The sequence below is a fragment of the Macaca fascicularis genome, chromosome 3, assembly GCF_037993035.2.
Source record: "Macaca fascicularis isolate 582-1 chromosome 3, T2T-MFA8v1.1".
Classification (NCBI taxonomy): domain Eukaryota; kingdom Metazoa; phylum Chordata; class Mammalia; order Primates; family Cercopithecidae; genus Macaca; species Macaca fascicularis.
This window is the reverse complement of record NC_088377.1, coordinates 43,106,877-43,134,756: the sequence shown is the minus strand read 5'-3', so window position 1 is coordinate 43,134,756 and position 27,880 is coordinate 43,106,877. Positions and strand designations below refer to the sequence as shown.

Below are 27,880 nucleotides of genomic sequence, written 5' to 3'. Positions count from 1 at the left end.
GGTGTTGAGGGAAAGCTACGCTTGTTCCTGTTCCTCACCATTTGAATGGTGTCCAGGGCTCGTTCCTCTGGAGAAGTGATGCACGTGAGTGGGGGTCAAGTCGCAGGCTCCGAGGTTATTTGGAATCTGTCAACTGATTTCCTGAACACACAGGTGCTTGGTAAAGATATTCCTGATTAGCTAAAACATTTCAACAGGACGTGATAGCTGGTGGTTGTTTAGAGACTATCACATTTTTCCTGTTACTTTTTAAATGCCTGTTGAATCAGGGGGGATTCCCATACTTTTCTTTTCCTGTCTGCATACTTGATATTTTGTTTATTGTTTTTTATGTGGGTGTGCAGTTAACAGGATTTGGAAGCAGTCTCAGCCCTGGGGAGACTTCAGGGCCACCTCAGTCAGTGCTGAAGGGAGGCAGGGATTTGGGGGCTACCTCCTCCATAGGACAGACAGCAAGGGCCAGAGGTCAGCAATCTCAGTGAGGTCACAAAGACGGGCACACCCAGCACCCTGGCCCATGTGCCTCTCCTTCACGTTTGTCTCTGCTCAAACTGCTCTCCTGGGTCATCACGGGTGATCTCTAGGCGCGTGCTTGCTTCTTGCAGAAGTGGTGTCTGGCTGTGGTCAGTGTGGGCCCTCAGGACGTCCATGTTTTTGGCTCACATCAATATTGGGCAGTGGTGTATGTTTGTTTTGGAGTGGTAGATTGGGTGGATTTTGGCTTTACCAACTCATTTAATACCTGTTCTCCTAGGTATAATACCTGTTCGTAAGCCGCATGTTTTCCTAGGTGCTGGGGCCCTATCATAAGCCGCATGTTTTCCTAGATGCTGGGGCCCTATCATAAGCCACGTGTTCTCCTAGGCGCTGGGACCCTATCATAAGCTGTGTGTTCTCCTAGGCGCTGAGACCCTATCGTAAACTGTACTTGAGGGATCTCGGAGGTGCTCCTTATGAGGATCCGATGCCTGACCTGAGGTGGAAGAGTTGCAATTCAAAACCAGCCCCCCCAAAAAATTGTCTTCCATGAAACCCATCCCTGGTGCCAGAAAGGCTGGGGGACAGCTGGCCTAACGCGGGCTAAGATGTCAGTAGATTTTTGGACTCGGGCCTCAGTTGAAGAGGATTAGATTTTGAAAGGTGGGGATTGAAGGCTTCTAAAGGGCAGGTTTCATCTCCAGTGGGGCCTCAGCAGAACTGGCTAGAACTGACCCAGAAGCTGACAACTAGTCAGGCTGGCTCACTACCTGTGTCCTGTGTGTGCAGCCTTGCTGTTTATTCAATTGTCTCGTGGTGATGTGGGTTCCATCCACAGCCTCAGAGTAGTGGAACCCATTACTTCAAGGCTGATCTTATTTAACTTTATCAAAAAGACATGAAAATCATTTAGTATAAATCTTCCAGATACCTGTATCCTTTCTTTTCCCAGAGGCTTTTAAGTATTGCAACTTAAAAATCTTCAAAAATAACTTTAAAGGAAAACCTGTAAGTACATTTTTGATGAGCACCCTTGACAGTTTTAATATGTGAAGTAAATTCCCTTGACTTTTGTATTCCTAGAAACTCGTTCATGTTTGCAGAAGACTTTGTATTTTGTCAACAGTGGCCACTGTTCGGTGACCATCATACCTGCCGTGGTCTCATTTAGAAAGTTGGATGTGGATGTATTAGCTTTTCAGACACAAAAACACATGGGCTGTTTGATTTTGGTTTTGAATTTTTTGGGGTTTTTTTTCCCCCAGCTGAATTCAAGAAAGGGAAACAAGCAGATAGAGTAAGTACCAGAAAGAGTCTAAGTGGTTGGGTGGGGGATCCTACTATGGTGCTGGGTTGTGTTCTGCCAGATATCACTCCTCAAAAAGCTGACCCAGAAAGGGCTGGCATTGCCCTCACCCTGTGACATTTGTCTGTCTCACCAGAAAATGAAGAATCTGTCAGAGTACTGTGAGTCAAATTCAGTCAGAACTCGATTAAATAAGAGGCTTTGTCTCAAAGGCCAAAACATAAGGAGATATTTTTAAGTTTTTTTTTTCTTTTTTTTGAGACGGAGTCTCGCTCTGTCACCCAGGCTGGAGTGCAGTGGTGTGATCTCGGCTCACTGAAAACTCTGCCTCCCTGCTTCACTCCATTCTCCTGCCTCAGCCTCCCGAGTAGCTGGGACTACAGGTGCCCGCTACCACGCCTGGCTAATTTTTTGTATTTTTGGTAGAGTCGGAGGTTTCACCGTGTTAGCCAGGGTGGTCTCGATCGCCTGACCTTGTGATCCACCTGCCGCCTCCTCCCAACGTGCTGGATTACAAGCGTGAGCCGCCACACCCGGCCGAAAACATGTTTCTTTACTGCCTCAGTCCTCAGTTGGGTAGTCTGTTCTTTGTTGTTGAAAGGCGCGCTCTGCGAGATGGGAATCTTCCGGTTGCTTACTTAGGGAATCCTGCCGGCTGTCATTTACTGGAGAGCGCAGTTTCCTGGCTGCCCTGGTCTTTGAGGGGAGGGAGACTGAGGGGTCATTTTCCCACCTGGACCAACGTGTTTATTAAACCTGGCTTGTGGATCATTTGGATCTTTTTATGAAGGAAGAGCCACATCTGTGACTTTCAGATGAGTGGAAGTCATGTTAAATATATATATATATATATATATATATATATATATGTGCTACTATGGAGAAGTTTTGTCTTTGTGACCTGTGAATACAGTCATGGGAGAGCAGAATGTTCACGGTGTAGGTGCTTACAGTGTGCATGCAGAGTCACATTCTTCACTAGTATTACGTTAAAAAGTGACAAATAAGAGAAAAATATTTTCCTCATTACAACCTCGGTAAGAAGCTGGCAGTACTCTTGTTTTTGGAGGGGTGTGAAGGGAATATTGAGAAAGTATCATCAACGTTAGACTCGCCCACTCTGCAAATCCTGTGCCAGCTCGAGTGAGGACCCCGTGATGGAAAGATGCACCCCTCTGCCCGGAAGAAGTTGAATCTTTGTGGCGCTCAGGATGCCTGGTTCATCTCTATACAAAGGCAGAGTGTGAAACGCTGTGGAGGCTGAGAGAAGAGATGTGGTTAGCAAGTATGAGTGAGAAGTTTGGGGCTTGTTAGCACCTGGCGTGTGTGCAGCAAGCTTTGCTATCTGCACACGTGTGATCCTTGGAACACTGGTGTGTGGAGCCGTGAGGCTGTCGAGGGCCCCAGCTCCCGGCAGGCTGAGGAATCCCCTGTTACCACCAGGATAACCGTGATTGAAGGCTGTCACTCAATCCCAAGTCCCGGAAGGGGCTCCTTTCAGAGAGGAAAACACCCCTGGAGCCTCGGGCAGAATGATTTTTCATATAATGTTGCTCAGATTTCGCAAACATGAAACCAAGAACATATTTCAGAATGCTTATGGTCCTTTTGTAACCATGGAAACAAAGTAATTTGCAGTCGATGGACAGTTTGAGGAAGCTGAACTACCTACATCATGAGCACGGCGCTCTCCCTACCACCCTGGGCCTTGCTCCGGTTTGCTGGGAAGGCTTTGCAGGGCCTCTTGGCTGGGATTCTTCTCCCATGTCCCATGTTGCTACCCCTGGTCACAGCCATACTGCTGGGCACCTGCGCCGTGAGGACACTGAGTGGACACGGAGCCGCGGGGCAGCAGTTGGTCATGAGGTGGCATCCACATGGTCCAAAACAGGTTTCTGTTCATTAAGAATGATCGTTGCAATAAAAACAGAGTGAAAGAAAACCCTCTACTGACCTGAGAATGCGTCAGCTCAGTTGGGTGGGGAAGTGCAGTGAGGAAGGTGAAGACTGAAAGGAAATGAAGGAGGGAGAGGAAAGGAGAGAAGGGAAGTGAAAGGGGGAGGGAGGATGGGAGTGAAGAGGGAGATGGAGGAGGAAGAAGAGAGAGGGTGGTGGGCAGGAGCCTGGCAAATGAGTCCCAGAGCCGGTTCCTGACCGTCGTGGGTGCGTCAGAGCTGATCTTCCAGGAGAGGTGGCCTGGGAGGGCTGACCCTTAGGAAGTGAGGGCCGGGGGGAGCTGATGTTTTGGCCCTCAGCGGGGCTGTTGCTGACCTGAGATGCAGTCGATGGTTTTCCCGAAGAGGTCGTCTGCACAGTCACCGTTTGCTGCCAGGTTGGAGAGAGAAGTGCTCCCCATGGGTTCTTTCTATTTTATGGATTTTTCCCAGTTTAGCTGAGCAGCCTGTCAGTGGAAATGTCAGGGATTACTAAAATGTCTCCATTCTACAGAGCAGTCGGCCAGCTTCCGATCCTGTAGTTGTTGGGGGCACCACTCCCGTCGTGTCAGTGCTGGCCCAGCATGGAAGCTGCAGCCGGAGGCACTGGGAAACCTGCGTGGCTCTTGCTGCCGGGATTCTGATGGGAGTCGTGCGCTGGAAGAGAGATGTCCTTTAGGCAGAGCCTGGTGAGGAGGGGGTGCTGCTGTTGCAGCAGTACATGGAATTTCAAATGACAAATGAAACAAGCTTTTAATTATGACCAGAGCTCTGGGCCCTGCTTTTCTTCAAATGGAAATGTTGTGCTGAAATGGAAATGAATTTGCTGTTAATTGGTTGCCTCATGCAAGATGGAATGCTGGGAGCAAAGTAGAATGTGGACTTATCCACAGAGCTTCCTCCTCTCAGACTGTAATCAGTTGGATGATGATACACAGGAATACGTGAGAATTCATGTGAGAAAGGCGATGGATGCAGACCTGTGTGACCGGCAGGTGTAGGGGGAGGTTTGAGAGAAGCTTTTGGCTGAAGTGGTGTCAGGTGCAGGTGCTGAAGTGTGATGTCTGGCTGGATGGAAGAGCACACACCTCTGGGCTGCGGGAAACAGATAGAGGAGGAGGTGGGCAGACGTGAGTCATGTCTTAGGAATGGTAGCAATTCAGGCAGACCCAGGATCAGGCTCCCACGGGGGAGGAGTGGACATCAGGACTCAGGGAGCGTGGGGTGGGGGTCATGTCCAGGCCTCTGTGGAGCTCGCTGCTGTGTCAGCAGGGCCTTGTGCTTGCCCTCCTTAAAGCTTTCCCGATCCGTAAAACGGGCACGACAAAATCCACCTTGTGACACTGAAGCTTAAATGAGATGATCTACATGGTGTCTTCCTTCCCTTCCTGACACATCATAGACTCACAGCTATGGTAGCAGTGACAGACTGGATGGAATGCTGGAGCCACTTTGCGCCTGGTGAAGCTACATGGATTTTTGCAGTGCTGGAGACTGTCTCTGAAAGCCTTTGGTCATGGCAGTGGCAGCCTCGAGTGGCTCTTGGCATACTTGAGTCTGTGGAGTGCAAGGTTGACTGGAGCTCCGAGGCCATTGATACTATCCAGGGGTGAGCTGATGGGGCCCTAAAACATGGGGGAAGGTCGAGAGGACTTGGCTGCCAGAAGCATGCCAGAAGCATTGTAGATTTCTGGCTTCGAGAACTTGCTGACTTATGGATATAGGAAGGTAAACCCAGATGGCTCCAAAATTTTAAGTCCAGAAGAAAGGTGGGCGGGTACAATTGCTGATTAGGTCATGGTCGCCCTGTCCCTTTCTTTCTGGCCATCGTTTCTCCTCCCTCCCCCTGCCTTTGTGAGCTGGAGGGCCTGAGCCTGCATAGAGGTCTATTTCATGGTGACGATGACCTGCAGTAAGAAATCTCTCCACTTTATTTTGCAGCAGTAGTTAAATAAATTTAAGGAGTGATGGTGTAGTGGTATTTGTTTTGTTTTTGCTTTTTTTTTTTTTTAAAGTATCATTTAACTGAAAGTTATTCCCAATTTCACTGATCACTTTGAGAGGCCGAAACATGCTTTGATTTGTTATTTTGTGTTTGAGCTAGTTTATTTTCTCACAGGAATGCCAATTGTTCTGTTGTCACACATAATTAAGTATCTCAAATTGTGTTACTATAATACTTAGCTGAATTATCTCCCTTATTTTGACGTTTAATAAACTAAAATCTGTGTGAAACACACAGGATGGTGCATCTCCGTTGAGGGTTGTTCAGAAGTGTGACTTTTCCTGGCATGCTTGAGAATCAGTGACATTATTTTATAGAAACACTTTGCAACTGACACCAAAGCTAGAAGCTCCTGTAAAGGGCAGGGTAGGTAACGTGTTATGCTTTATGGGTCACTGAAGTCTCTACATATATTTCTTTTATTAAAACTTCAAAGTGTAAAAATCACTTCTGGTTCCCTGGCCAAGGCTCGGTCGGGGATCATGGTTTGCAGACCCTTGACATCACCTTAGCTGAAAGCTGGTCTCCCATGCGGTGAGCAGGGGTCCACCTCATTGCTTCAGCCAGGAAGATGCTGCCCTCATGCTGGAATTTACTTCAAACAAACTTGAAAGCTCTGGCACCGCTGCTTATTTCCATACTGTTGCAGGCTATCTAAAATACGGGAGATGCCTTGGTGTTTTGATTTTTTTACTCCTCTTGAACGGCTCTGAGATGGCTCATTGCGAGTTAGACATTTGCAGAAATGATCAAGCAGAGCTGCAGTCATCTTGCAGATCAAGTGAAGTTTTTTCTGAAAGCTTGTTACAGGCTTAAATTTCTGACCCCTTTCCATCCACTGCTCTTGTATGATTGGCTTCTTTTTGCACCCATTTGGATCTGTGAAGCGTCTCCCCACCGTGGTAGAACTTTAGCTCTGATTTCATGTATGAGTCGGTATCCTCACTCCTCTTCTGCGAGGAGAAAGCGCTGCAGGTCCTGCGTGGTTTCCGTCCCCTCCCTGCACGCGGATGGATTGGGAGGTATTTGTGGTGTGTGAACTTGCTATCCCCAGAGGCTCCTGGTTCACTCCCCTGGACCGTACTCCTCCCTACTGCTATGGACTGCACTCCTCCCTCGTGGTTCATTCCCCGGACAGCATTCCTCCCTCCTCCTTCCTGGCTCACTCCCCTGGACCACACTCCTCCCTCCTGGTTCACTCCCTGGGCCGAACTCCACCCTCCTCCCTCCTGTTTCACTCTCCTGTGTGCCCACTCCTCCCTCCTGGTTCACTGCCCTGGGCCCCCACTCCTCCCTCCTCGTTCATTGCCCTGGGCCCCCACACCTCCCTCATAGTTCACTCCCCAGGGCCCCCACTCCTCCCTCATAGTTCACTCCCCAGGGCTCCCACTCCTCCCTCATAGTTCACTCCCCAGGGCTCCCACTCCTCCCTACTCCCCTGGGCTGCATTCCTCCCTCCTGGTTCACTCCCCTGGGTCCCCACTCCTCCCTCTTGGGGGCGTGGTAGTTTCTGTTGTGCTTGTGCCAGCACGGTAAGGCTGAGTGGCAGCTCCAGGGCTGTGGCTGCTCACGCAGCTGTGGCATTAGTGCAGAGAACTGCGGAGATGCAGCTGCCCTTGCTGTGATGCTTCGTGTGTCATAGTCGATATGGGAAACTGTGTGGGATGTGGATGTCCCAGGAAGGGACAGGAGCCTCCCCTCAGCCTCTGTCAAACACTTCTCAGCCAGGTGTGGTGGCTCACGCCGGTAATCCCAGCGCTTTGGGAGGCCGGGGCGGGCGGATCACCTGAGGTCAGGAGTTGGAGACCAGTTTGGACAATGTGGTAATTTTTGACGTATTAAGAATTAAGGAAAATGACTCACACTCGTTTGCCTTGCTTTTTAATTGACGATTGGTGTAGCCCAGTAGTGTGAACTTGTTAAGCAACCATTCTTACCGAAAGACTAATCTTTAAAAGTCTCTTCCTCTGGACACGTCTTTGGCTGCTGTAATCAAATGCAATGTAATCAGCACTGGTTTCCTTGCTTGGCTAACAAATGCTCCGCAGAAACTTTGGTTTCTTGTTATTTTCATTTATAATTAGGTTTTAAGCCTTCTATTTTTTCTAGCTTTCCTGCGAGTTGGGAATAACTGTGATGGGTGCTTAGTTTGGGATGTTGACATACACTGTATGCCCAGCTATTATGCCATTGTGTGAACACTGATTTGTCACTTTCTCATGAAGACTGATTTCACCTAGTTTGGTAAATTCTATTAATTTTAAGGAAGGGGGTATGCCGGGCGCGGTGGCTCAAGCCTGTAATCCCAGCACTTTGGGAGGCCGAGGCGGGCGGATCACGAGGTCAGGAGATCGAGACCATCCTGGCTAACACGGTGAAACCCCGTCTCTACTAAAAATACAAAAAGAAATTGGCCGGGCGTGGTGGCGGGCGCCTGTAGTCCCAGCTACTCCGGAGGCTGAGGCAGGAGAATGGCGTGAACCCGGGAGGCGGAGCTTGCAGTGAGCCGAGATCGCGCCACTGCACTCCAGTCTGGGCGACAGAGCGAGACTCCGTCTCAAAAAAAAAAAAAAAAAAAAAAAAGGAAGGGGGTGGAATGCAACTGCTGTTAGGTGGCTTTTTTAAGGATCAAGGAAATGTTGCCATGATTATTACCATTACAGAAGGAACATAAAAACACGTGCTGCCTTCAGTCATGATGAATATGTAAGTCCGCATCTGTGACTGCAGAAAACGGCAGCCCCAAATCTTAAAATCGTGTGGATGCACCAAGCCCATCTGCAGGGCACCGTGGAGCAGACTGCATTAGCCGAAGTTGGCTCACAAGTCCTGAGGGATGGTGTCTGAGTTATGATAAGTCTCTGACTTGGGATTAAACAGGCCTCCAGATACTGTGATATTCTAAACAAAGACACGATACTGCCCTGGGAGCCCAGTGGGCACCTGTAGGCAGTGTAGGTGAGAAAAGGCTCCAAGGAAGATTCCTGCAGCTCAGCTAGGAGGATTCTGTAAGGCAGTAGACACATCAATGTTCACATAAGAGTGTTGAGCTATATTCGTTCCTTTTAAGCAGCCAGGCTTGTGCGTGTTTTTAGGGGCACTCACATGGCGCCCCTTCCACCCTCACTGCTGGTTGTGCCTGTTTGATGTTCCGGATTTCTGTGTTAAGTGTGTCCACTCTCCAAATGTATCTCTGTCTCTAGAATATTTTAGAGTAGACCATTTATTGGTTAAAAGCTTATTTTTAGTGAGGGAGAAATCTTTAAAACTGGCCATACAGACCCTGCTATAAATGTTGAACAATGGAGTGTGTAATGTTTAACACGTAGTATTTAAAGTAGAAGTTTAATTTAGAAATCCTGTTGGAATGCCAACTTAAATTACCACCATCCGTATGCATATGGAAAAGAATGAGAGTGAATGTGCAGAATTGGAATTTTGTCTATTTTGTAGAGATTCTGTAATGTATCAGGTAGAAGCCCCACTTCATGATTTAAATGCATGAAGCTGAAATTACAAAACTTGATGAAAACACGCCTTTGAATAGTGAGCCTTTATCCTCCTTGAAATAGTGATTCATTCACTAACACGTCCACCTGCAACTTTGTCAAACACATTTGTTGCACTAGTTCTCAAGTGGGCTCAGTTTTCCAGACAGGCAGATTATTACTGTTTAAAGTTTGTCCTGATGATGTTGGTGAACGGGGAAAATCCTTTGATGTGGATCCTCTGTGTGTGTTACACATCAGACGCGGCCTGCCCAACCCCTCTGCCTGTAACTGGGAACCTTGACTGTCGGGATCATTGTAGAGAACCTTGAGGAAAGCAAAACAAGCCTCTGGAGTAGCAAAAGATGTAGCTGATTTCATGCAGTAAAACTTACACATTTTTCTTTAAAATGCATCCTTCGGAACATCAGCTTGCTGATTATCTTAGAATCGCTGTAGTCTGCTGACAGCAGTCGTGGGAACAGGTGCATGGCCCGGCTGATGCAGGAGGGTCTCAGAGCGGAACCACACTGCTGACGCCGAAGGAGGGGCTGGAGCGATCACGCTCGTGACTCGTACAGATGACCTTGGCTGACCTCCAGAAGAGGAAGTGTCAGTATCCAAGGAGGAAAAAGTATTAATTTCATGAGTGTTTGCCTTCACAATGGCTAATACCCTGAGTTTGTGGCACCTGCTGTCTCCAGAATGAGGAGTCTTCCCTTCCTGGCAGACAAGCTCTAGATGGGAACAGGAGCTGTGGCTGCTGGATTGAAGAGGTTTCCTTCTTGGGGAGGTGGCCTTCGAGCCTGACTCGAAGGAAGCTGTGACTGGCGGGAAAGGGTGTTGGAGACAGTGTATTTACCAGGAGGGTCAGTGACTGAGAACCATCCTGTTCCGAGTATTGCCATTCTGGTTCTAGAGTAAACTTGGGGAGAAGCAACAGCCAAAAGCCTCGAGGAATATTCTGTGATGTTGATGACATTTGGTAGATTTGTTGCTGAGACTCTGAAATGAGAAGCCCTGGAGGTGCAGGTCTATCAGGCCATGCGACGTGGGACAGCTGCTGCTTCAGGGATTGGAGTCCCCGTGCCAGAGGCTCAGTCCTGCAGAGACTTTTGCACAGTGGGCAACTGCTGCCTCTGGTTGATTGTGAGTCCCCCAGATGAATACCCATGAAAGGTACTGTGTCAGCAAAGACCCAAACTCTGTGAAGCATTTCGAGATTTATTCTGAGCCAAATGAGTTACCATGGCCCTTGATACTGCCCTCAGGAGATCCTAAGAATGTATTCCCAAGGTGGTCAGAGCCCAGCCTGGTTTTATAGCTTTTAGGGAGACATGAGACAATCAATCAAATAAATGTAAGATGTACATTGGTTTGGTCTGGAACTGTGGGACAACTGGAAGCAGGGGTGTCCAGGTCATAGGTAGATTCGAAAATTTCCTGATTGACAGTTGGTCGAGAGAGTTGTCAGATAAGGGGTTGTGGAGACCAAGGCTTTGTCATGTGAAGGGAATCCTCCAGGTAACTTCGGAGAGAATAGATTGTAAATGTTTCCCATCAGACTAAGAGTCTAAGTTCTGTCTAATTCCAGAAGGGAGGTGGGGTGATGAGGCAATTCCGACCCCCCACCGATCATGGCCTGGACTAGTTTTTCAGATTAGCTATGGAATGCCCTTGTCAAAAGCAGGGGCTGTTCAGATGGCCAAAGGGGCTTCAAATTCTAATGTTTTTACAACCAGAAAGTGATTGTGTTTCTTCTGTGGATGACAGCCAGTGTGGTAATTAATATTTTATTAGCAGATTAATTTGGAAGTCAATGTGTTTTCAAGTATGTTAATTATTAAGTCATCAACAAACAGAGAAGGGCTTGCTTTGAAACCAGCCTGAGACTCAAGAGGCTCACCAAAGAAAACGATGGACTTGGGAGAACTGATTCACGTGTTTACTGCGCCAAGTTTCAGGCATTATGAGAAGTCTGTGCTGATACATTTGTGACTTCAGAACTTAAATCTTGATGGACTCTTAAGAGTGAGGGTTTTTTTTTTTCTTTTCTTTTTAAACGGTCAGTGTTTCTGTCTCCTGTGTTTTGTCTTCCAGCCGCTGAGCACTTTAGCCTTGTGTTCATGTGGCCTTGTTCTCCGAATCACCCCCTTTGCTGCTCCTCTGTCCTGCCCGCCTTGGTCGCGTCTTCCCCACCCCGTGGGTTTTATCCCGAGGACTGCTCTCCACTGTGTGGAGTGGAGGATCAGTGGACACTGGCTTTACCGACTCATTTTCTGTGTAGCTCCCAGTTTCTCAAAATCATAATTGTCTTGGATTCCCTGTGAAACTGGGAGTCAGGCCTTGGGCGCAGTGCTGGGTGGCCTTGGGCACAGTACTGGGGCAGGAGGGAGAGATGAGAACAGGAGGGATGGGTTTGTCAGGGGAAGGAACCCCTTGCCGAATTCCTGTGTCTGTTTTAGGTTAAAGACGAATGTCCGGGTGGGTGGATGTCTCACCGGGTGTGGCTGGACCTCGCTGTGCTGAACCCTGAGCAGGGGCCCCAGCAGCTGCCTCCTGCCAGGCCGGGGCAACAGGGCTGGGCTTTCACCTCGGGGGTGGGTTGTGAGGGCTTGTGCCAAGGTGGAAGTGTCTGCACCACCTGAGGGGCATGTGGGAAGCTGGTCTGTGCTCCTTACCTGGGAGAAGCTGAGCTCACTTGGGCCAGAGCCTCTGGGGAGGTAGGAAGGCAGAGGCCTAGAATTCCTGTTTTCCCCAGACAGCAAGGAAGCTCAGTGTTGCACCTGCTCTGAGATGCTCTCAGCAGCCATATATAGTTGATTTTAACATGAGGGAAGGTGCCAATTAACCTGGCTCTGTGGGGAGCTTTGAGGAGTCCAGGCCTTGGGCCCCGGGCTTTTTAATGTGTTCCTTCCTGAACAAAAAGCAACAAAAGATCCCTGTGGCTGATGCCGACTGTGTGGGGTAGGACATGCCGAGCTTGTGTGGGGCTTGCCCCTGAGTTTCCTTGGTGCTCCTCCCAGCCCCCACAGACACCAGCCGTTCCAGGCCGAGGCTTTTCCTGTTTAGACCCTCGTTGGTGGTGTCTGCGATCCTGGATCGAGGGCCCAAGCACTTCTTTCATTATTATAAATGATTCACCCGAGATGCACGGCTGCCCCCAACATCTCACGAGCATGAGATACAGCCAGTGTCGCTGCCCCAAGCTCATAATTCTAGTGGAAAGGGGAAATTTTACTTTTAATGTGCTCGTGTGACTCAGATGCAAATATTCAATTCCCGTTAAACTTTCAAGACCTTGAAAACCTCTGAGATTCCTTGGAAGCCGTTCCTTGGCCCCACGACTAACTCCTGTGGAAGGAGGCTGGGGTGGTCTGCATGGTCTGGGGTCCTGCTGTGTTCTCCAGGATTCCTTAGGTTTCATCATTAGTCCCAGCTCTTCAGCAGGTGGAGCTGATTGACTCTGACATTTCCATTATGTTGTTCTTGTGTTGCCTCAGTTGACTTAGAATAGTCAGTATTTACCAGAAATAATTGATGGCGAGATGGGAATTATTGGTGATTCCCGGACATAGGCAGCCTGTAGAGATAAGCGTGTTACACAGTGTCTGATTTCTGAGATGTTGGTCCAAACCTGCTCAGCAACACACTTTCAGGGGTAGATTCCTGTGCAGGAGAAGCTGCTTTTCCCCGAGACACGGTGGTGGCCCCTGCACTGGCATGTCAGGGTGGTTGTGTGACTGGGCAGGGCTGGACGTGCTCCTGTCCACCCCTGCGCTGGGCGCCCGCCTCCGCCCCACATCTGTGTCGAGGGTGCCTACCTTTGTTCCCCCAGCTCGAACTCATAGAATTGTGTACCTTCCTTGACACATTCCTGCATAGAGATGATTAGATCTGGGGGCTGAAGCTCAATCTGACATGCATGTAGGTAAATTATTCATGTGAATGACTTGGGTCCTCCACGTTCAGGGTCAGGAGGCGCGAGGTGGGTTTGGAGACAGCTGCCTGGCCTCAGGAAGTTTCTCTCAGAGTCTGTTTCTTTCTCTAGCAAAGTAAATGCTGCCTACCTCACGGGGCTTGACACACGCTCAGTACTCAGATGCTGTCTGGTCTTTATTATAGTTAGTATTTGGGGAACAGCGTGGCTGGTAAGAAAATGCGTTATCTTTACAATTTATAGAATGTCATACAAGGCAAGTGTGAAACCGGGACTCTACCGTAATCTGAAGATGCTGGTGCTTACTCTTCTCCTTAAGCATTTTGTTGTAATTCTGGCGTGTGTCAGCCAAGTCATATGACGGCACCGCATGCGTGATGCCAGCTCAGTTACCTTGGAACGGGGAGCCTGAGGCTGCCAGGGAGCATCCCTCCTGCCTCCAGCCCTCGGCAGTTTGTCTGTCTCTCTATCCTTCCCTCTGTCCCTCCCTATCCCCCACTCCTCCTCACCACTCCTGCTCCCCTCCCTACCCCCCTCACTTACTCTACAACAGAGGCCCAGACTTTGACAAATCGCAGCTGGGCCTATTTATCGCTTGGTTGGGAAACCAGAGGGAAGGGGGCCCAATTACTACAAAAATAGAGAATTGAAATAGAATGTGAGCCACTTTTGCGTCTTGTTTTTTATTTTAATCTGAATATAAAAGGCAAGTGTCAACACAAAATCGGTGGTAACTGCGCCACACAGCTCCGAGTCTGCCTTGTCGGGCCTCCGTGGGTTCCCACGCCCTGGCCTTCTCCATGAGCGTCTGGACACGCCGTGGCTGCGAAAGGAGCATTCAGTTATGGTCCTTTGAATGTTCCAGAGTCATGTTTAATAAAAATCTTCACGTTTACCCACAGCCAAGTCTTGATTTAATAAGAGGTACTGCAGGTCTCTGGGTGGGCCTGAGCCTCTGTTTTCGAAGCAGCCGCACCATCCGGGGGGCAGGTCCGTGTGGGCTGGCAGGCGGCCTGGTCCTTGGAGCACAGGGTGGACCTGACCCAGTCCTGGCAGTGCGGGGCCTTGCAGTTCTAGAATGTAGTGATGCAACCTGTGGCATAAATAAAAAGCCTCATGTTCCCCCATGAGAAGCTGGGACTTCCCCTCAGTACTGTGGTGTGCTGTGTTTGTGATCGCGTAGATGTAAAAGGGTGAGGGAGATGCCTAAAAACCAGGATTCCAAAGACAGCCCTTCATGTCTGGTGCTTTCATGTGTGTATGCACACCTGTTTGACGCGTGTACACCTTCACTCGTGCCCCTGTTTCATGCGTGTACACCTCTTCATGTGTGCATGCACCTGTTTCGCGTGTGTATGTGCCTGCGCATTCACCCTGTATTGCGTCATACGTTGTATTTTACAGATTTTTTTTTCCAGTTTGTATCGTGAGCTTGTAACGACTTTGTGAAGAAAAGAGGGGGCCCTGGCAGCCTTTGACTTTGAGAAACGTGATGTCACGGGAACAGATGAGACAGCCCGGGTGAGGCCGGCAGAGGCCATCGTGGCCTGGGAGTCCGTGCACATCCACTGTCTGTCACTGTGTGACAAGTGACCCCAAAACCTAGGGGCTTAAGGCAACGTACACGTACGACTGTACAGCTTCTTCAGGTTGCAAATTCACGGCAGCCCTGCTGAGCGACTCTGGCCCAGTCCCCCGGGTCACCGTGAAGATGCTGTCCAGGGCTGCAGCCATCTGTAGGCTCAGCTGGACTGGAGGTTCTGCTCCAGGATGCTGAGCTGACGTGTCTGCGGGCAGAGGCCTGCTCCTCCACACCTGGCCCCTCCCTGGGGCTGCCAAGTGCATTCCTGCCCAGGGCCGCTCCTTTCCCCAGAGACGTGGGAGTGCTGGTCTTCTGACCAGCGTCAAGGTGGCCGAGTCAGGAGCAAAGACTTGTTTCCCCTACTCAGAGGCTACTCCTGCAGGGTTGGGCGACAGTGGAGGTCGCGCAGGAAGGTGTTCGCTGAAGACCGTGCTCTGTGACTTGACGGGTGTTCCTCCCAGGAGGGTTAAATGGAGACTGGACGCTGGGAGCAGAGTCCTGCGCGACCCCGCATGTAGTGGGCTCACAGCAGAGCTAAGTCCTTCCTTTACAGATACTTTTCAGAGTCTGCCCGCCTTTAGATTCTCTGATTAATGTGTCTGAGGAGGGTCCCAGGAGTCTGCCACCTGCCAGGCCAAGGAGGTTCCCTGCATGTGGCTGGTCCCCTGACGCCCTGAGAAGCGTGGCTCGAGAGGATCACCCGAGTTTCCTAAATGAGTCACCTGCCTTCTCTTTGGTTCATGCCTCCCCCAGGCTGGGTCAGTCCTGTCAGCTGCAGCGATACCTGCATGCTGGGGTTACAAGGAGATGGGGGTGTGTCTGGTCCCCCAGGGAGATTCGGTGACTGAGGATGCTGTCATAGCAGCCAATATGTCCTTATTTTTTTCACTTTTAATGAAGTTCAGTTACTAGGTTTTCTGAGGCACAATGATGTCCTTGTGAACAATTGGTGAACAAGGAAGCAAACAAGTGTGGGAAAATGATCCTGCCCTGAAACCTAAAAAACGGCAAAACAGTAAAGAGCCCTGAAGAGCCCATGGGGCAGTGAGGAGACACCTCAGTAATGGTTTAAAAAAAAAAATGAATGATACTGAAGTAAAGGTAAACTAAATTTTGGGTCTCCTATGGGTAAAGAGATTGTGGTTTATATTTTATAGGCCTGCATTTTCATAATTATTTATTTTTCTTTGTTGCATTTAGAATTAGTTGCAATAAATGTGATTTTTTTTAAATTAAAAAATTGGGATATATGAAGTCTAATCCCTTTGTGATATTTCTGTACTGTGAGACTCCACATACAAAAGTGAAGCCCAGACTGTCTATCTCTAACGAACCAGAGAGAAGTGGTCATATCCTGCAGGCTGGTCTGGCCTCCAGGCGTCTGGCCATCCTCCCAATCTTGGGCACACCTGTGTCACTGGTGCTTCCTGCCAGGCTGTGACTCTGCCCAGGTTTCAGGAGCACCTGGAACAGTTTTCCTGGGGGTCCTGCTTTGTCCTGGTTCCTGGAAGCACAGGCTTTTGATGAAGGACTCTCCCCACCGCCAGGTCAATTGGTGATTGCCCCCCAGGCTGTATTTCTCGTATGAGGCGCAGAGAGTGCGGGCGTGGTGTCCCGGCCCTGGAGCCAGCTCTAGGACTCCACAGCGGCCTTGCCTCCACCCCTCATCTGGGAACAGGGCGGTGGGGAGGAGAAGGAACCAGGGTCTTGCCCCTTCTGTGTCTCGAGAACATGGGAACACATCGTCCCATTGCCTTGCACCATTCACAGCCCAAGCTTGTGTGAAGTATTTATTTTATAACCTCCCCCGACAATGATGTATTTTATATAAGCAGCACATAAAGTAGTGATTTAATACCCTATCAAGCAAGATCTAAACAATAAGGAACAGATATCACTGTAGAAAAGTTACTTTATCCAGGAAACATTTATCAACTGCAGGTGGAAATGAATCATGGCTTCCTCCTCGGCGGCTCCTGAGAAGCCTGTGAGATTCTGTCCTGTTCGCAACTGTTAGTTTATAAGCTATACCTTTCCTTCTATGATGTTAGTTACAAGCTCTACCTTTCCTTCTATGATGCTTATTTCTTGCCTGTTCAGCACTGTTACAGTTACAAGCTCTACCTTTTTTTCTTCGATGTGTATTTCTTGCCTGTTCACCACTGTTAGTTACAAGCTATACCTTTTATTCTGTGATGTATATTTCTTGAAGGCATGGACTAAATCCTAATTCCACAGTATTCGATGCACATACTCGAGACACTTGTTTGAATGAATGGATTAATGGAAAAGAGAAGTGGTGACTTCCGTTTTAATTCATTATGCCAAACTTTGTTTACACACACAATTTTATGGTCCTTTGGATAAACTGAGCTTCCATGCAGGGTGGTTAGAGATTGTGGGAGTGCAGCAAATGGCTCTGTGTCTCTAGGCTCACGAAGGGCTTGAGGGACTTGATGGCGGCACCCGTGTTGAAAACTCAGTTCTGCAAATCCATTCGATGATCTGCCAGCACACACAGCCCTGCTTCCCAGCTGATTTCTGCACAGAGGCTTCTCCTGAACACCCCAGGTGAACGTGGGTTCAGCCAGCACTGCTGCACTTCCACAACAAGCCAGGTGCTGCAGGGATGAGGGAGAAGGGCAGGACCCGGATCTTCCTGGGTCCCAGGGCCCGTGTGGGGACACTGCCTGGCCTGGCTCTTGTTGGGGAAGTCAGGGAAATGATGGCATGGAGCTTCTGTTGGCAGGATCCGCTTGCTCAAACATGGATCCCAGGTCTGTGTGTGGGAGGCAAAATAGAAATTTATGTGGATATCATCAGTAACATAGCAAATGCGGGCTTCTTCCCTAGGGTGGCTGACCCTCTCGCTCATCTGCTGAGCAAAGGTGCGTCCCGGCCTCCTGGGCCTCCACAGTGAGCTTTTCCCAAGCTCTGTCCACTCTGTGGAGATGGCCGGAGCCAGGGCAGACATGGGGTGTTTGTAACTTTTTTTTTTTTTTTTTGAGATGGAGTATTGCTCTGTCACCCAGCCTGGAGTACAGTGGTGTGATCTCGGCTTAGTGCAAGCTCCGCCTCCCGGGTTCACGCCATTCTCCTGCCTCAGCCTCCCAAGTAGCTGGGACCACAGTCACCCACCACCACGCCCAGCTAATTTTTTGCCTTTTTAGTAGAGACGGGGCTTCACCGTGTTAGCCAGGATGGTCTCGATCTCCTTACCTCGTGATCCACCAGCCTCAGCCTCCCAAAGTGCTGGGATTACAGGCGCGAGCCACTGCACCCAGCCAGGTGTTTGTCAGTTTTTGAAAGCTGCATTTAAAGAATGAAATAGACCGAACAGAATTACTTACTTTTGAATATTTAATACTTAGTCTACAAGAACACTTAAATATAGTTAATGTATTCAAATAATAAGGAAGAACTTTCCAAAGCAAAAGTACAAACCTTTTACTTGGCAGGGATTTCACTCTGTTTCTAAAAAGCCAGCAAGCACTTTTCCTGAAATAGACCCGTCTGTTCCTCTACATAGACCCTACTAACATTTTAGCTGCATTTCTGCTGTATCTTCATGTGATAGATGATAGAAAATTCCTTGCTACTGGAACTTCACGATGCCTTCCTTTTAAACATCAGATAGAAAGTATGGATAGTAAATCTCAGATTAGTTGCCATTCTCGGTCTTGGTAGAGCTGCCACCAACAGCCTCTGTCAGTTACAACAGAGTGTGTCTCCCCAGCAACCAGGCTTAGATTGCAGACCGAGCCAGGCTCACCCAGGATTGAGTGCAATGTCTTCCAAAGCTGTAGCCGCTGCTCTCAGAGGAGACTTGAGCCCTCCCTTTGATGCCTGCAAGTGGCTGTTCTCAGATCACAGCAGCTGCAGCAGCATCTCGGAGGATGCCGGCAGGGGTGTCCTGGGTATTGACACCACAGAAGGGGCCTGCAGTGTCGGAATGAAATGGGCCGTGACACTGAGCAGCCTAGAGGAGTCCACAGCCACGTTTCAAAGGTGCAGCGGCCCGAGGTGAACCCCAGAGCACTGAGGAGCCTGGAGTTGACCTGTCTCGAGTCCATTGAGAGAACTGGCTCAATTCTGTACCTGTGCGGGCAAAAGATGACTGTTTGGGCTTGGCCCCTTCCCAGGCCAGGGCTAGGAAGGTTGTCTGCACAGCTAGTGGGAGCTTGACTCTGTTCACACTTGGGGCTGAGTCCCGCTCCTTTCTGTGAGCCCAGGGAAGATAGACATGCCGAGCTCTCCTGTAAGAGGCCCCTGATGAGTCGAAGCTGAGCGCCAGGATGGTCGGCCTTGTGGTGTGCGGGGCAGGTTCGGGGTGGGCACGTGCTACGTGGGGGCCCGGCTGCTGTTGTCACTAATTGGGCTCAGCAGACGCTGCCGGTGGACATGGCTCCTGTGGTACTTGGTGATTTTCTCCTCACAGGAGGTACTTGATGGGTTTCCCTGCGGTGAAGGTGTCGGTGCTCTGACAGGCTGCCTGACTGGAGGAAGGTGCTGGTGGGGTTGTGCTCCGAGGCCCCGTTCCTCTTAAGGAACAGGAAGGGGGTTTGGGATCCTGCTTCCGGCTGCGCTCGCTTTCTAGGTTCTTGGCCTCCACGGCCGGGAGGAGCTGAGCGCCGGCCTGAAACTTGGACCCGTTCTACAGCCTCCGTGGCGCTTGTGGTGGTATGCGGGATGTGGCCCTTGGAACTCCAAGCCCTACCCTGGTATGTCACGTGTTGGGGCGTCTCAGGCACCCGCTGTGTGCCAGAATCCGTAGTGGGGTGGGCGGTAGCAAGGGCTATGGGGTAGAGGGGACACGGTACGTGGATGAGGATGAGAAGCATCAGGGATGCACTTGAGGCAGTGACAGCAGAGCTGAGACCTGCAAGGAGGGGACTGGCTGTGGGTGTTGGGGCTCAGGGAGCTGCCTCTACTAGAGCCACAGTGCTCAGTAAGGGCAGAGCGGGGTACTGAGGCCTGGGGAAGCCGTGTGCACAGTTCGCATCAGGTATGTAGGTCTGCCGGGCTGTGCTGCCCTTCTCAGTCCTGGCTGGGCCTGGGGTCCCGGAGGGATCTGAGGGTCCTGGCATCTCCCTCTGCTTGCTTCCCTGTTTCTTCCTGGTCAAGGGCTGCTTGTTTATTGCAATTCTGGCAGTTATTCTGAATATTAAGAGGAGTTTCACAAAATTGTAGGGGGAGAGGGACCAGGGATTCTTTTTTTTTTTTTCTCCCCCTGATTTTACACGGAGGCTTCTGCCGTCCCTTAGTGTGGAGACAGAGTGCAGATGTTCTGTAGTTTTGTCCAGGAAGAGAAGAGCTTCTGAGAAGTCACAGATCTGATCGTTGCAATAGCACTGACATTTTTAAATGGGAGAATGCTGATGTCTATAATAATCAGAGTGAAACTTCGATAGCTTCAATATAAAGATGCTGAGATGATCTTAGAGCCACTTCGTCCATAGATCCTTCTACAGAGTGGAGTGTGACATCTCTACCAGCCTCTGGTCAGTGGCCGCCTGTGGCTGACTGAATGCTTGAAGTGTAAATGAGAAACTGAATTTCTAATTTTTTTTAAATTTTAGTCAAATTTAAATAGCTATATGGGCCGGGCACCATGGCTCATGCCTGTACTCCCAGCAGTTTCGGAGGTCGAGGTGGGTGGATCACGTGAGGTCAGGTGTTCGAGACCAGCCTGGCCAACAGAGTGAAATCCCATCCCTATTAAAAATACAAAAAAATTAGCCGGGCCTGGTGACAGGCGCCTGTATTCCCAGCTACTCGGTAGGCCGAGGCAGGAGAATCACTTGAACTCGAGAGGCAGAGGTTGCAGCGAGCCGAGATTGTGCCACTGCACTCCAGCCTGGGTGACAGAGGGGGACTCTTAAGGAAAAAAAAAGATTTTAAAAACCCTACATGCCCCTAGTTGCTTCTGTAGGAGACGGCATGGTTCCAGAAGGTAGACTAAGTGTTGAGGACTCTGCAGCATCAGGCTGCAGACAGTCTCCCTTCCTAGCAGCGTGTGCCCCTGGGCTGCCCTTCTAGCAGAAGGGATGGTGGCATCTCTGGGAGGTATCTGTGGACTCAGATCGGTGTGGATTAGTGACTTGTGTTACTCACAGATACTTAATTTTATGGGTAAATGAATACCTGGACTTGCTGCAATTTCAGGGCGAGATTCGGGAGTAGGGAGTGAGAAGTGACAAGGGGACCCAGGGCTTGTTCTGCCGCCCCCAGGACCTGCTCGGGGCGTCTTCCCGTCTGCAGCTGCAGCGCCTGCCTGGGGCACCCCTCCTCTCTGAAGCCCCAGCAGCTGGTCGGGGCATCCCTCCCCTCTGAAGCCCCAGCACCTGGTCGGGGAACCCCTCTCCTCTGAAGCCCCAGCACCTGGTCGGGGAACCCCTCCCCTCTGAAGCCTCAGCACCTGGTTGGGGAACCCCTCTCCTCTGAAGCCCCGAGACCCTCCTGGCCTGCGGTGCTGCTTCTCCAAATGCTGCCCTTGGCTGTTTTCCAGGAGTCACCGGCACCCGATCAGGCTGCGTGTGTCACTTCTTCATGGATCTGGGGTATCAGTGAAGTCATTGAAGCTCATTTGTCTCATCTTCCTCCTCATGTGCCATATCTCACCTGTTGTCTGTCCGAGTTCGTGTGTGTGCGTGTTGTGCGTTCTCAGGCTGTACTTGGTGCTTAGGTGACAAGAACGTCTTAGGGCAATGGACTGTCTGCTCCAAAGGACGCTGTGTGTGAATCGAGACACGGTTTATTTGTGGGGTTTAAATTTCCTGGATGTTGGAGGCAATTAGGGGGAAACAAGGTCTAAAAAAGCCCCTGGGGAGGAGGAAGGCAATAAAGAAAAACGTAACTTTATACACACTTAGCAGTTGATTTAATTTGAAGGTGAATTTTGTATTTTGGGGACTCCTAAAGTTACTGTTTGTTGGGATTCCTTGATGAGCTTTTCTTGTTTTCTGTCAAGTAGAAAGTAAAGTGCATCGGTTTTGTCTTTAATTTTGACTGACTAGAATCTAATTCCCTTTTTCTCCCATTCACGTTAGGGTGGGGATTGGACTACAAGAGCTGTAGGATCTCTTTATTTCTGATCTTAAATGAATTTTTTTTTTCACTTTTTTTTTTTTTTTTTTTTTTTTTTTTTTGGTGAGTTGCTATTTTTTCCTTCAATTCACTGTTCTTTGTTTTGGAAAATGTTATATTTGTACTGTGCTTTAAATGTACACAGTGGTTCTAAATTGCTACTTTTCTTTAAGGTTAGATATAACATCATAATTAAAATGTCATCCATAAATCAGGCACAGTCTGAGGCCTGGAGACCCCTCTTGTCACTTCCTTCCAGCTGTGTCTCCTTCCCTGGCCACGTTGCCTCTGGCCACGTCTCCTTCCTGGCCACATCACCTCTGGCCTCACTGCCTGACACCCTCCCTCCTGGTGACCTCCGTGGCTCCTGCTGACTGCCCTCCCGAGGGTCTGGTTGAGGCTCCTTCCCCGTTTTCTGCTTCTGAGTGGGTCTCAGGGCCTGGATGTTTCATAGGATGCAAGTTTCTTCCCTTCCAGCCGTGGGTCTCTGGGTGACAACTCCAGAGAGTGCACAAAGCTCTCCTTACCCACCTGGGGGCCCTGAACCCTGACCGCCAGGGCTTGTCTGTGGGGTGTGGGGCAGACTCATGCATGAATTGGACTAAAAAGGTGCTTCCAGGAATCCTTGTTTTAAGTGCACTGGAGCAGAGATGGGGAGAGGGGACCACCTGGTTTGCTCAGAATTTGGTGGTGATCACAGCCAATGAGGCAACATAAGCCCCTCCTCAATGAAGCATTCCACAGACTGATTTTACACATGACAGTTGTGATGGCTGGAAAAGGCTTCACACAATGAGTGAGTTTGAGCTGCATTTGAAGAAAGAACAAGTCCCTGCAGGTGGAAATGAAAGATAAGGGTGACCCAAGCCATCAGCAGCAGCGGAGGTGGGGTTGTGCCGACTTCCCATGGATTGTTGGCATGGCTGAAATGCAGGAGAGGGCAGGGGTGCTAAGGAACAGCAGGGCGACATTACGATCCCCCTGCAGGGAGGGGACGTGACTGACATATTATCACATGCATACAACTGAGAGATGATTTGAGGATGATTTCTGGGAGCATGTGGGAAGGGCACATCATCAGTTCTCTGGATCTCTTTTTATGAAGTGAAAACAGGCCTCTGTCTCTCTTGGGAGCTGTTAAGATCAAATCGGATAATCTATAGCGAGCCTTGTAAATGCTAAAGCTTATGACAGACTGTTCCAGGCCCCTTGTCTTCACCCTCCTTTTCTCCTCAGTATCGTGAACCCTGCTGGGTACCACACTATCTGCCTGGCTTCCTCCTCCATAACGTGAGCCCTGAGTACTTGCTGGGTACCTCGCTGTCCACCTTCCTTCCTCAGTAACGTGAGCCCTGAAGTATTTGCTGGGTACCTCGCTGCCTGCCGTACAGCTGGCTGTAGCCTTGTCAAACGCACTTGGCTGGCACATAAGCAGAAGTGCTCACTGGACCTTGGGAGGTCTTTCTGACATGTGGGTGCCTGCTTTTCCCTGTTAGGCTGGAGCTGCAGGAGCCCCCCTAGACCAGACAGAGGACCAAAGCTGTGGCCTCGGGGTGGGGGCTGGGGGAGCTCCCTGGGTTTATTGTGTGGGTGAGAGCACACTTCAGTCTTGCTGCGGCACCGGGATTCAGGGATCCTTCTGGAATGTTCTGAGTGAGAAACAGAAAGTGTGCACAGGTGCGTCTTCTACGGATTTTATGGTTATCTTGGGAGAACACTGGTGCCTCTGAGCTATGAACCTGCAGAACCACTTCTTCCACTAAGACTGCCTTTATATAAAGAATGACTTACAAACAATGCTACTTCAGATGGAGGTGATGGAGTTATTTGCAGGTGTGGCCTGAAAATTGAACAAAATGACTCTTTCACCTCACGAAAGTACCTTACGTTATTCCCAGTGATTAGACATTTGAGTTTTCCAGTGAATATTAAAATATAAAAATCTTGTGTCCACCACTTTCTTATGTGATCAACGGTGATATTGATATGGTTTTTTTTTTTTTTTTGACGTAGAATGAAATGTGGAAGCTGCTCATAACACTGAACCAGTGTTTTCTAACCAATGTGTGATTACAAAATCGTGTGCTGGTAAAAGCCATTCAAGTGCAGGACGGACCAGTCGACTTAGAAGGAATTGGGGCGGAAAGGCCCGTCGGCCAGAGCGCAGACTCCACGTTGCAGACAGCCTGTACTGAAGTACTGCTTGTTATATTTGGCAGCAGAGAATACCTAAAATTATCCGAAAACACATTGAAAATACTTCTTCTTAATTGTGTATCAGCATGGGGTCAGACTTTTTTCATAAACTTCAACCACGACTCTGCAGCCCACTGAACGCAGACAGCCCATGAGAACCCTGCTTTCTGAGATGCAGAGATGTTAGGCATTTTCACAGCAGCACAAACTGTTTTCATGCTGCTGCTTATTTTGGAAAATGGTTTCTTTAAGACTGTGTTAAGATGTAATGACTTTATCACTGTAAAATGAACTAAATTGTTACCTTTTTTTTTTTTTTTTTTTTTTAGACGGAGTCTTGCTCTGCCACCCAGGCTGGAGTGCAGTGGTGTGACCTCAGTGCACTTCAACATCTGCCTCCTGAGTTCAAGTGATTCTCCTGCCTCAGCCTCCCTAGTATCTGGGACTACAGGTGTCCGTCACCATGCCCGGCTAATTTTTGTGTTTTAGTAGAGATGGGATTTCACCATGTTGGCCAGGCCGGTCTCGAACTCCTGACCTCAAGTGATGCACCTGCCTCTGCCTCCCAAAGTGCTGAGATTATAGGCACAAACCACCACTCCTGGCCTCATGAGAAACCTTTTTTGTGATCTTTAATAAAGTGCAAAGTGTTCCTGAGACCCAAATTTTGAAAACCACTGGCTTAAACTGACAAAATTGTCCACGACTCTTCAGTATATCCTCTAATCTGTTGATGGAGAAAGGACGTAAGGGTTGCTTTACTTTTGTCATTTCACAACTCAATGGTGCTGGGACAACTGGGGTATCCACATGGAAAAGGATGGACTGGACCCTTCCTCACCCTACACACAAAGCTCAAAATGGATCCAGTGTTAAGGAGCTGACTGTGAGACCCATTCTGTCAGTCTGCTGGGTACAGTAACGGACACCACAGACCGTGTGGCTTAAACAACAGCATCTTATTTCCTTTGTTCTGGAGGCTGGAAGCCTGGGATCAAGATGCAGGCAGGGTTGGATTCTCTGGGGCCTCACCCCATGCTGTGTAGACGGCGTCTTCTCTGTGTCCTCACAGGTTTCTCTTACGTGTGTGCAGCACTGAGGACTGTGTGCCTAAATTGTCTTATAAGAACACCCATCATACTGGATCAGGGCCTACTCTTAAGATCTTATGGGACCTAAATTGCCAAGTTAAAGGCGCTGTATCTAAATATAGTGACATATTGAGTTTCTGGGGTTGTGACTTTAACGTGGGAAACTTGACAGGGGGACAGTTCAGCCTATGACACCTTTAGGGGAGAATCCTGGTGAAACTGTTATGTTGGATTAGGCAATATTTCCTTAGATGAGACGCCTAAAGCATAACAAGCAACTGACGGGAAAAAGACGGTATCAAAATGAAAAATATTCATTTCAGAGGATACTGTTAAAGTACAAAGACAACCCACAGAATAGGATACATCATGTTGATAAGGGCCTGATATCAAGAATATATTTAAAAACTCTTAATAAAAATCCAATTAAAAATGGACAAAGAATTTGAATAGACATTCTCCAAAGAAAGACATATAAATGCCTTAAAAAGCACATGAGATGTTTAACAGAATTCGTCATCTTAGAAATGGAAATCAAAACCAGCGTGAGATACCACTTCACAACCACCGGGACGGGTAAAACCCCAGTATTGGACAGTGACATGTTGGTGAATTTGGGAAAACTGAAATCTTGATATATTGCTAGTGGGAGGGGAAGTAAAATGGTACAGTTGCTTTGGAAAAGTCTGGCAGTTAATTCCTCAGAAAAGTTAAGCATAGAATCACCGTATGACCCAGGAATTTCACTCCTAGGCATATGCCCAAGAAAATTGAAAGTATTTTTACCGAAAAGTCTTACATAAGAATCTTCATAGCGGCATTATTCCTAATAGTAGAAACAGCCCAGGTGTCTGTCAACGGATGAATGGATAAAGACAATGTATGCACAATGGAATCTCACTCAGCCGTAAAAAGGAACAAAAGAACGTGTGCTCCAACCCAAATGAGCCTTGGACGTGAAAGATGCCTGCGCCAAAGATCACGCACTGTGAGATTCCACTCACCTTGGACGTGAAAGATGCCAGCACCGAAGGTCACGCCAAAGGTCATGCACTGTACGATTCTTCTCACAACAGGTGTCCAGAATGGGCAAATCCAGAGAAACGGAAGTCGGCTGGCGACTGCCACGGGCTGGCGGAAGGAAGGAGCAGGTGCTGACTCTTTAATGGGTTCAAGGTTTCCTTGGCCAGTAGTGAAAAAGTCCCGGAATTACATAGTAGTGGTTGGTTGTTGTACAGCTTTGAGAATATGCTAAAAAGACTGAATTGTATCCTATAATATTGGGGCTTTTATGCTTTGTAAATTGCTTTTCAACTTAACAAGGAACTCAAGAACTTCTTTGGTGTTGATAATTAGAATGTGAAAGAGACAATATCCAAAACATGTTACTATGTAACTCATGTCCCCAGAGAGTTAAACTTCATTAAAGGATGTGTTTAAGCCTAGGAGACACAATGATCCTATACTATATGTTACAGCCCATCTTACTGATTTCTGTCTCACATAACAACCATATTCAGGGAAAACCGACATGTAAACGTGCGCTGAATGCTATGTAGAGGCACATTCCTCTTACCCGGATGGTCTTTAGTGGTGCAGTAAGAGATACGGTCATAGCAACGTTAGTTTAATTTCCAAGGCAACAGGAATTTGCAACATCTGATGAGTTAGATCTACCTGCACAGCTTCTAATAGGGTTGCCCATTTCTGTGTGGTGTCTGTGTACGTTCTTGCTGTGGAAATAAGTGATAGTACCTGCATAAACACTTGCCTGGAAATGCACACGAAGCTGGTGAAAGCAGAGGACAGGCGAGAGGGTAGCATGGCTCAGCCCTGGCAAAGTAGACGGTTATTCCGAATGCAGAAGATTCAGGAACACGATCCTTGGGAAGACTGGTGAATTCCGTGGATCTCACCACTGTCGGGTTGTATCTGTGTAGCCAGTTTACCGGAGCCATCAGAACCGCATGTGTTGGTATCAGTGTCATCACTCAACGCTTCTGACTTTTCCTGGTGCTGAGGATGACTGCATGTGGCGGAATCAAAGTGCTCACTTAGCACAGATCACCAGATCCCAGTTCTTTTCTATCAAGGGGGGCAGGGTTAGGACCCCCCCCCCCCCACTCTCTAATCGTATAAGAACTGGGATCCGATGATCTGTGCCATCGAGAGAGGCAGGGTTACAACACCCCACTCCCCAATCCCATTGTTGAAAATAATAGTTGGCTTGGGAGGGTTTTTACTCCTAAGGTTGAAGCCGTGCATTTCTGGAGTCTGGGCTGTCAGCCGTGGTGGCTGGGGAATGCTGGGGCTGTGGTCGCCCGGCCGCCAGCAGCCCTGCTGGTGGGTCCTGCCTCTTTGATACCGTTCCTTTCTGAAGCTTGCTTTCCCCGGTCCTGGAAGTAGCAGCACTGGAAGAATGGCCTCCTTCCTACAGCGAAGCTGTGCCAGAAGAAGAGAAAACACAGAGCTCCGTTGAAGGATGTGATGTTCAGGGCACCGCACCATTCGTTCTGCTTCTCAGCGGTGCCTCCTGGTTGATGTTACCATCACCTGGCATTGCCCAGGAGGTAACTCGCAGATGCCACACTGATGGAAAGCCGCAGGAGCGTGTTTCGAGTCCAGGGCCAGCTGGAGCATATCAGCAAGGTCGGGCTGGACACCTGTGGTCCACCCAGTGGGTGGGTCTGTGGAACTGGGGTGGCGTGAGAGCCAGAGGGTCCTAGTAGAACCCTGCCAGATGACAGGAAAGAGGCTCATGAGGAGAGGAACCAG

The 27,880-nt window shown here is 49.1% G+C and overlaps 1 long non-coding RNA gene across 3 annotated transcripts in view; it reads left to right on the top strand.

Annotated features, from left to right (window-relative positions):
- LOC135970070 (uncharacterized) overlaps positions 1-26,560 on the top strand; it is a 122,239-nt gene extending 95,679 nt beyond the window's left edge. For 2 of the 3 annotated variants that reach the window (XR_010585513.2, XR_010585512.2), the window contains exon 4: positions 24,344-26,560. This is a non-coding gene — a long non-coding RNA (uncharacterized lncRNA). The other variant, XR_012433185.1, reaches the window with a different exon arrangement.
- Positions 26,561-27,880: the final 1,320 nt, after the last annotated feature.